We start from the raw sequence: 10,225 nt of genomic DNA, 5'->3' as shown, positions 1-10,225 counted from the left end.
CGGCAACCATCGACCCAGTATCGGTCGGCTCCTCCATCTTCCACCCTCCCGGTCTCCCGCCAGCGCAAGCGCTCAGGCCGGTCGAGGCTTCAACGATGGGTGAGTCACGCGGTGGCTCGCCAGTCGGCCACTACACAAGTTGCGGTAATCGAGCCCAACGAATCTCTCTACGGCTTGTTCGATCAGTCGACTGGCTCCGGAGAGACTGCATCCGAGTGCGAAAGCAGTGATCCAGCGGCGGAAATCTTGATGGTCGACGGGCCCCACAGTCCTCCTGGCTTCGCCCGTGGTGGTGGAGCAGGCGACGGCGGCGACCCTGCACGAGGCTACGAAGAGTACCAGCCCGAGCCACTCGACTCTCTGCAAAGAGAAGAGCTTCGCCGCAGGAACGAGGATCCCCTGCGTATTCCCATCGCAGGAGAAACCCCCGAGGCTCGTGCCTTGGAGGAGGCGCGTCTGGCCAATTTGGCCGAGCGCACTCGACTGGAGAACCTTCAGCGAGCACTCGACGAGCGCGCGCGGCAACGAGTTCCCGACACCAGTCGACGTCAACTCTTCCCGCCGACTCAGGTATATCGAACCCCAATTCAGAATTTAGCAGCTGCGACCCGTATAGCAGAGTCCATTCAGCCTTCGCAGTCAGAGGCTGGCAGAGGTTTGCTGCAGATCAGGGATCTGCTCCGGGCAGCAGGAGATCAGAATTCAGCCGTGTCTCAGTCGCACAACAGAATTCACAGTCGATCTGTCACTGTGAATACGGTTCAGTCGGCTCACAGCCCCAGATCGCCTCCGCGGCGCGAAGGGCGTGAGAATCGGCGAGATCAATATGGCGACAGACTCGACCGAGATGATAGGCGTCGAGTGCCCTATTCCCCTCCGAGGGGTGGGTCTTACGCTCCTCGGCAGCCAGATGATAGGCGTCAGTACAGTACAGGGCGTAGGGTTCCAGTTGACCCCAGAGAGCCAGGCTTCGACGCGCGATCCATTATCGTGCAAGGGTTGGTCGACCGGAACAGAGCCCATCGAGGCGCACTCGACAGAGATGTGCCCACGAGCAGTCGAGTACATGTTTCTGGTCCTGAATGTTTCAGCAGAGCTATCAGAGCCGCAGTTATTCCCCCCAATTTCAGGTTGGCAACAGGAGTCAGCAAGTTCACTGGTGAGTCTAAGCCTGAAACTTGGCTTGAAGACTACCGAGTGGTAGTTCAGATCGGTGGTGGGAACGACGAGGTGGCCATGAAGCATTTGCCCCTCATGTTGGAAGGTTCTGCCAGGGCATGGTTGACTCAATTGCCTCCTAGCAGCATTTACACTTGGGAAGATCTGTCCCGAGTGTTCGTCAGAACGTTCGAAGGGACTTGCAAGCGACCAGCGGGATTGACAGAGTTGCAAGTCTGCGTGCAGAAAACCAATGAGACTCTCAGAGAGTATATTCAGAGGTGGATCACTTTGCACCACACTGTGGAAAATGTCTCTGACCATCAGGCAGTATGCGCCTTCAAAGATGGTGTCAAGAACAGAGAACTGAGTTTGAAATTTGGTCGAACCGGTGACATGACCTTGAGTCGGATGATGGAGATTGCTACCAAGTACGCCAACGGCGAAGAAGAAGACCGACTCCGAAGTGGCAAGCACAAGCCGAGTCAGTCGGAAAAAGGAAACACCAGTCGGAAACAGAAGCGGAAGGCTGAACCGGCAGCTCCTGGAGAGGCTCTGGCCGTGACTCAAGGAAAGTTTAAGGGGAAACCAAAAGGATCCTGGAACCCCAAGAAGGTAAAGGATAAAGAAGGGAACGACGTGATGGATATGCCGTGTCATATTCACACGAAGAAAGATGAAGAGGGGAATATCATTTACCCAAAGCACACCACTCGCCAATGTCGACTCCTTATTCAGCAGTTTCAGGGAAAACAGCCTAAGGACAAGGAGAAGGAGCCGGACAAGGCCGAAGACAAAGAGGACAGTGAGGAAGGATATCCGCATATCAACTCCACTCTGATGATCTTCGCAGATGTGGAAAGCAGAAGTCGACTGAAAGTGATTAACCGAGAGGTTAACATGGTTGCCCCAGCAAAGGCAAATTATCTGAAGTGGTCTCAAACACCCATCACATTCGACCAATCTGATCACCCGACTCATATTGCCACCCCTGGGAGGCAAGCTTTGGTGGTCGATCCAGTTGTCGAAGGCACTCGACTGACAAAGGTGCTGATGGACGGTGGAAGTGGGCTGAATCTGTTATATGCAGACACGTTGAAAGGTATGGGCATTCCGATGTCCCGACTGAGCACTAGTAACATGAGCTTCCATGGAGTTATACCAGGGAAGAAGGCCGAGTCACTCGGCCAAATAGCTTTGGACGTAGTGTTTGGCGATTCAAAGCATTTTCGCAAAGAAAAGTTGACGTTTGAGGTCGTGGATTTTCAAAGTGCATATCATGCCATTTTGGGGAGGCCAGCCTATGCACGGTTCATGGCTCGACCATGTTACGTGTACCTCAAATTGAAGATGCCCGGTCCCAAAGGTGTGATCACTGTCACCGGTGATAGGAAAAAGGCAGAGGAGTGCTTTCAGAAGGGCTCCAAAATTGCCGATTCCCAAGTGACAGCGGTCGAGTTCGAAGAATACAAGCAAAACGCAGATCCGAGTGACTTGCTGCGATCCAAGAAGCCCGCCACAGAATCTGCATTCCAGTCGTCCGGTGAGACGAAGCCTGTTCACATTCACCCGACCGACCCCGAAGCAGCTCCGACCCGCATCTCCACAACACTCGACCCAAAATAGGAAGAAGCGCTCATCCAGTTCCTCCGTGAGAACTGGGACATTTTTGCATGGAAGTCCGCTGACATGCCAGGTGTTCCCAGGGGACTGGCTGAGCATCGCCTAAGAGTCGACTCGTCTGCAAAGCCAGTCAAAGAACATCTTCGGCGGTCCGCCGTCCAGAAGAGAAAGGCCATCGGTGAAGAAGTGGCTCGACTGTTGGCGGCAGGATTTATCCGAGAGATATTCCACTCCGAGTGGCTCGCTAATGTCGTCATGGTTCCTAAGAAGGACAAGTCGCTCCGAATGTGCATTGATTTCAAGCACATCAACCGGGCCTGCCCGAAAGATCACTTTCCTCTCCCTCGCATAGATCAAATTGTTGACTCGACCGCGGGATGCGAGAGGTTGTCTTTTTTAGATGCTTACTCCGGGTACCACCAGATCCGTCTGTATGGGCCCGATGAAGTAAAAACAGCTTTCATCACTCCATTCGGGTGCTTCTGCTATATCACCATGCCATTCGGCCTCAAGAATGCCGGAGCCACATTTATGCGAATGATCCAGAAGTGTCCACTCACTCAAATCAGTCGGAATGTGGAAGCTTATATGGATGATATTGTTGTCAAGTCACGAAAAGGTTCCGACCTGCTCGCTGACCTCGCCGAAACATTTGCCAACCTCAGAAGGTATGATATCAAGCTCAATCCATCAAAGTGCACATTTGGAGTTCCTGGTGGCAAGTTACTCGGTTTTCTCGTTTCCGAACGGGGAATCGACGCCAACCCAGAAAAGATTGGCACTATTCTCCGAATGAAACGCCCTGTGCGAGTGCACGATGTCCAGAAGCTTACTGGATGCTTGGCCGCATTAAGTCGATTCATCTCACGACTCGGTGAAAAGGCATTGCCTCTTTACCGACTGATGAAGAAGGCTGACAAGTTCGAGTGGACTCCAGAAGCTGATGCAGCGTTTGCCGAGCTAAAAGCTCTGCTCTCCACCCAGCCGGTGCTTGCTGCTCCAATCAGCAAAGAGCCTCTATTGCTCTACATTGCAGCCACAGGACAAGTCGTCAGTACTGTGCTAACGGTCGAGCGGGAAGAAGGAGGAAAAGCTCTCAAAGTTCAGCGCCCAGTGTATTATTTGTCTGAAGTCTTGACTCCATCCAAGCAGAGATATCCTCATTATCAGAAGCTTGTGTATGGAATATACATGACCACAAAGAAGGTTGCTCATTATTTCTCTGACCATTCAATCACAGTCGTCAGCGACGCTCCACTATCAGAGATTTTGCACAACAGAGATGCAACTGGTCGAGTGGCCAAATGGTCGATTGAACTTCTTCCCCTTGATATCAAGTTTGAGGCAAAGAAAGCCATTAAGTCCCAGGCAATAGCAGATTTCCTCGCCGAGTGGATCGAACAGCAGCAGCCGACTGAAGTTCACTCGGAGCATTGGACCATGTTTTTCGATGGTTCTAAGATGTTGAATGGTTCCGGTGCTGGGGTTGTCCTGGTTTCCCCCAGAGGAGATAAGCTCAGATATGTGCTCCAGATTCACTTTGATTCCTCCAACAATGAGGCAGAATATGAGGCCCTCCTATATGGGTTGCGCATGGCCATTTCACTCGGCGTCCGTCGCCTAATGGTCTATGGCGACTCGGATTTAGTGGTCAATCAGGTGATGAAAGAGTGGGACGTGAGAAGCCCAGCCATGACTGGATACTGCAGTGCAGTGAGGAAGCTGGAGAAAAAGTTCGAGGGGTTGGAGCTCCATCATATACCCCGACTGAAAAATCAAGCAGCTGATGATCTAGCAAAGATAGGTTCCAAGAGAGAAGCCATTCCGAGTGGTGTGTTCTTGGAGCATATACATACTCCATCAGTCAAAGAAGATCCTTTCACCGAAGAAACTCCGCAGCCCAAGAGTGCCACAGATCCGACTGAAGTTGAAGTCCCAGCGGTGGTCGACTTGATCATGGAGGTTTTGGTAGTCATTCCCGACTGGACGATTCCGTATGTCGCATATATCTTGAGGAAAGAGCTTCCGGAGGATGAGGAAGAGGCTCGACAGATCGTCCGTCGATCTAAGGCCTTTACCGTCATCAAAGGACAATTATACAGAGAGAGCACGACTGGAGTCGGTCAGAAGTGCATAACACCAGAAGAAGGTCGACTCATCCTCAATGATATTCACTCGGGGACCTGTGGTCATCATGCGTCCTCACGGACCATCGTGGCCAAAGCATACCGAGCCGGATTTTACTGGCCCAAGGCGAATGAGATGGCAAAGGAGATAGTGGATAAGTGCGAGGGATGTCAGTTCTACTCGAATATGTCGCACAAACCTGCGTCAGCTTTGAAGACCATCCCACTCGTCTGGCCTTTTGCAGTCTGGGGGCTGGACATGGTCGGCCCTTTGAGAACAGGACGAAGTGGCTTCACGCATGTACTGGTGGCAGTCGACAAGTTCACCAAGTGGATCGAGGCTAAACCAATCAAGAGCCTCGACACCGGTACTGCTGTTAGCTTCATCAGGGAACTAATATTCAGATATGGAGTCCCGCACAGCATCATTACGGATAATGGGTCGAACTTTGACTCAGAGGAATTCAGAACCTTCTGCAACTCCCAGGGCACACGGGTCGACTACGCATCAGTCGCCCATCCGCAGTCGAATGGACAAGCAGAGCGAGCTAATGGACTGATTCTCAAGGGATTGAAGCCGCGACTGATGCGTGATCTCAAACACGCGGCTGGAGCTTGGGTCGACGAACTTCCATCTGTACTCTGGGGACTGCGGACCACGCCCAATCGGTCGACCGGAAGAACTCCATTCTTCTTGGTCTATGGAGCCGAAGCAGTCTTGCCGAGTGATCTTCTCCACAATGCTCCTCGAGTCGAAATCTACAACGAAGCAGAAGCTGAACAAGCGCGGCAGGACGCAGTCGACCTTTTAGAGGAAGAAAGGGAGATGGCTCTGATCCGGTCGACCATCTACCAACAAGATCTGCACCGTTTCCACGCCCGAAATGTGAGAGGTCGAGCCTTCCAGGAAGGGGATTTGGTTCTCCGAGTGGATCAGCACAAACCACACAAGCTTGCTCCTTCTTGGGAAGGCCCCTTCATCGTCACCAAGGTTCTCCACAACGGGGCGTACCGTCTTTACAACGTCGAGCATAATATCGACGAGCCCCGAGCTTGGAACGCGGAGCTACTCCGCCCATTTTACACTTAAGTTTTATCACTCGGATGAGTTGCAATAAAGTACTTCTGTAGTTCATGGGTTTAGAAATAATTGTGTCATCACTTTTTATTTTTGTCCACATAAAAACTCCCCCTCAGTGGGTGGCTTAGCCGCGAATCCGTTTCGCCTAAGTTTGTAAAAATCCTATCGAGTGGTGAGCCAGACTCTCACTCGGAGGCTTAGCTGCGAATCCGTTTCGCCTAAGTTTATCAAAATCCTACCGAGTGGTAAGCCAGCCTTCCACTCGGGGGCTTAGCTGCAGTCCAAGGACTCGCCTAAGTTTATCAAAATCCTACCGAGTGGTAAGCCAGCCTTCCACTCGGGGGCTTAGCTGCAGTCCAAGCACTCGCCTAAGTTTATCAAAATCCTACCGAGTGGTAAGCCAGCCTTTCACTCGGGGGCTTAGCTGCAGTCCAAGCACTCGCCTAAGTTGTGAAAATCCTACCGAGTGGTAAGCCAGCCTTCCACTCGGGGGCTTAGCTGCAGTCCAAGGGCTCGCCTAAGTTATAAAAATCCTACCGAGTGAAGAGCAACCCTCTCACTCGGAGGCTTAGCTGCAGCCTCGTGCTCGCCTAAGTTATAAAAATCCTACCGAGTGAAGAGCAACCCTCTCACTCGGGGGCTTAGCTGCAGTCCAAGCACTCGCCTAAGTTGTGAAAATCCTACCGAGTGAAGAGCGATCCTCTCACTCGGGGGCTTAGCTGCAGCCTCGTGCTCGCCTAAGTTATCAAAATCCTACCGAGTGGTAAGCCAGCCTTCCACTCGGAGGCTTAGCTGCAGCGTCGTGCTCGCCTAAGTTATAAAAATCTTACCGAGTGGAGAGCAACCCTCTCACTCGGGGGCTTAGCTGCAGCCCTGCGCTCGCCTAAGTTACAAAAATCCTACCGAGTGAAGAGCGACCCTCTCACTCGGAGGCTTAGCTGCAGCCCAGTGCTCGCCTAAGTGGGTTAAAGAATAAGTCGATTGCGGTACAGGCACCTTGCTTCGAACCTGCAAAAGACATTCCGAGCCGAAGGCAATCATATTCAAGCGCCAAATTCAAGTTTGAATCGATATCTAAAGGAACCGAAAGTGCTCGGGCGTCAAGCCTGTTAAGGTTTGTCGGTTACAATTCCACTCGGCATACCGAGGCAAATTTAAAGTGTCGAGTCAGAAGAAGTTTTTTACCCCTCCTGTGGAGGGCTGGAAGGTGCAACAAATTCATCAAGGTCAATTCCGTCGGCGATCCGAGTGGCAGCTGCAAGGAAAGTCTCCATAAAGGACCTGAAGTCGTGCTTCTTGGTATTGGCCACCCGAAGGGCCGCCAGCTTCTCCTCTCGTGCATCTTTGCAGTGGACTCGGGCCAGACACAGAGCGACATCTGCACCACACCGTGCCGAGGACTTCTTCCACTCCTGCACTCGACCAGGGATCGTGTTCAAGCGGGCCATCAGCGACTCAAGGTCATTCTGAAGTGTCTCCTCAGGCCAGAGCGTCGAGTCGATGCGAGATGTGGCGGCCTTCAGCCTTGCGAGATAGTCCACGACAGCTGCGACACGAGACTCCAGTCGGAAAACATCCATGGCAACTTCGTCGTTCACCGGAGAATTGACGGGGTCAAGGTTTGGCTCCAGTCGGCTGGTTTCCTCTTCAAAGTTTTGACAAAATTCTGCAAGGGTGATCACTAAGTCAAGGGGATAGTCGAATGGAAGAAGCCACAGTTGGAAATATTTGCCAAACATGGAGGTTTACCTTCAAGCATAAGAAACAGCTTCTTGGCAAGGCCACTCAGGAAGGCCTCCAGTTCAGTTTTCTTCTCAGTCAATTTGCTGACTTGGTCGGTCAAGGCAGCTTTGTCAGTTCTCAGTCGACTAACTTCCTTGTTGGCAATCCCAAGAGCAGTTTTCAGATTGGTATTGTCTTGTTCGAGCTTGGTGACTGAAGCTAACTTCTCGTCAGCAAGCTTGATCTTCTCAGCTAGCTCAAGGTCTTTCTTCTGCTGGGCCTCCCTTACCTTACCTGCAAGTTACAGCGAGATCAGATGCCGAAACAAGCAAGGGGAAAAGCAGTCGTCAGGGTCTCACCAAACATACCTTCGGTCTCCTCCTTTGCCTTTGTCAGCTTCTCCTGAACCAGCTTCAAGCTCAGCTCGACTTGAGTATGTTTTTGTTCCAGCTCTGAGTAGCGAGCCACAAGATCACAGGAGTTCTGCGAAGAACCAATCGACTAAACGTCAAATGTAACTCACTTCCGAGTGAAAAAGGGAAAAACACACGTTTCTAAGACTACAGCCGAATACAAGCATTCGACCGTAGTCTCGGGGACTACACCCAGTGGGTGCACTCAGCGTGCCCCCACTAATCCTGTTGAAGACAAAGTCGACCAGTCGACCTCAAAAAAAAAACAGTGTGCGAGACGCATTCTCTAAGACTGTGATCAACTGCAAGCAGTCGACCACAGTCTCGGGGACTACACCCAGTGGGTGCACTCAGCGTGCCCCCACCGGTTTGCGAAATCCAGTCGACCAGTCGACTGACAGAAAGATTGACATCATAAAGCCTAAGGCCGACTGCCAGCAGTCGACCTTAGCCTTGGGGACTACACCCAGCGGGTGCACTCAGCGTGCCCCCGCTAACACGGAGTTTATTCGACACACCCAGTGGGTGACTAATATAAATTCCGGAAAACAAAAGTTTTTGGTAGCATATCCAACAGAACAAACAGCGGTCGACTGACCTGGACATTGCTTTGGAGGGCAGAACTGGCGTCATAAGCTGCCTGGCTCGCGTCCCGGATGGTCTTCAGCTGCTCCATCATGAGTCCCGCCTGGCGTATCGCCTCCTTCGCTGCGCCAGCTTGGTCCTCTGGGACGTGGTGCGTCATGAAGAGGGAAGGCTGCTGAGCACTCGTCAGTGGATTCGCGAAGGTCACCGTGTGTCGAGTGGTGTTCTCTTCCTCCACAGTCAGAATTTCAGGCGCCGGCACATCCTGAGGCACCTTACTGGCGGACGCTTTCCGACTCCTCCTGTGCTTCAGCGGCTCTTCATCCTCATCATCATCAGGAAGATCGATAACAGTGTTGGGTGGAGCTGCGGAGAAGGATCAGGATCAGAGATCGCGAGTCAGTCGACTAAGAATGGTATTAAGAACACAGTACCTGGATTCGAAGTTGCTGCATCCTCCATCTCGTGGTCATCGGCCCGGGCCGAGGTCTCAGAAGTAGCAGCACTGCAACCCCAAAGGATCAGTCGACTAACCTCAGCGTCGACCAGAGATAAAGTTCGCACAGAATAAGAAAATATGAGCAACACAATTACCCTGATATGGTGGGGATGGACACCTTCATCTTCGGCAGGAGCTTGGTCGGCTTCGATGAGGCCGCCCTGGGCTGCTTCGGCGCCTTTTCAGTCGGCGCCGGAGAGGTGGTCCGAGGGCGCTTGGTCGACTGAGTGGCGGTCGCAACCCCCTTACCACGTTCGGTCGAAGGGTCGTGGACAAGCTTCGACCGCCTTTCTGAGCGCGGTGGAACGACCTCCTCCTCCTCTTCTTCCTCGTCCTCGATGTCATCTTCATCACCTTCATCATCGTCATCGTCGTCATCATCCCCTGCAGCATCCGAGTCCCATTCCTCCTCTTCCTGGCTCTCGCCCCCGCTCGCCTCGCCCCCGCTCGCCTCGCCTTCCTCAGTCGAAGCTTGTGCCCCATTGGGCATCGAGTACAGCTCGGTGAAGGCCTAGCAGATGCCCAAACAAGGATCAGTCGACCAGTCGACAGGGTTAGCAGAAATGAATACGACAAGGACACAATGGAAAGCAGAGCAAGTGTACCTTGTTTGGGTCGCTGTTGTGGTCGAGTGGAGGAATCCTTCTGGCTCCGCGCGGGTTGTCCCTATTTCCGGTAACGGCTACCATCCATCTTTCCAGAGTGGCATCGTCGACTTCTTCTGGATGGACTCTAGTCTCGTCTTCGGGCCCACAGTACAACCACATGCAGTGGCTCCAGAATTGAAGGGGTTGGATGCGACGCTTGAGGAAGACCTCCAGAAGATCCATGCCCGTCACCCCCTCCCGAACCAACTGCACCACGCGCTCCATCAACATCTTCACGTCGGCTTTCTCCTCCGGAATCAGCTTCAGAGGGGAGGGCTTGTTCACTCGGTCCATGGTAAACGGAGGGAGTCCACTCGACTGCCCTGGCGTCGACTGGACCTGACAGTAGAACCAAGTCGACTGCCAGCCTC

The sequence above is a fragment of the Triticum aestivum genome, chromosome 7B, assembly GCF_018294505.1.
Source record: "Triticum aestivum cultivar Chinese Spring chromosome 7B, IWGSC CS RefSeq v2.1, whole genome shotgun sequence".
NCBI classification, from domain to species: Eukaryota; Viridiplantae; Streptophyta; class Magnoliopsida; order Poales; family Poaceae; genus Triticum; species Triticum aestivum.
This window is presented reverse-complemented; position numbering follows the sequence as displayed.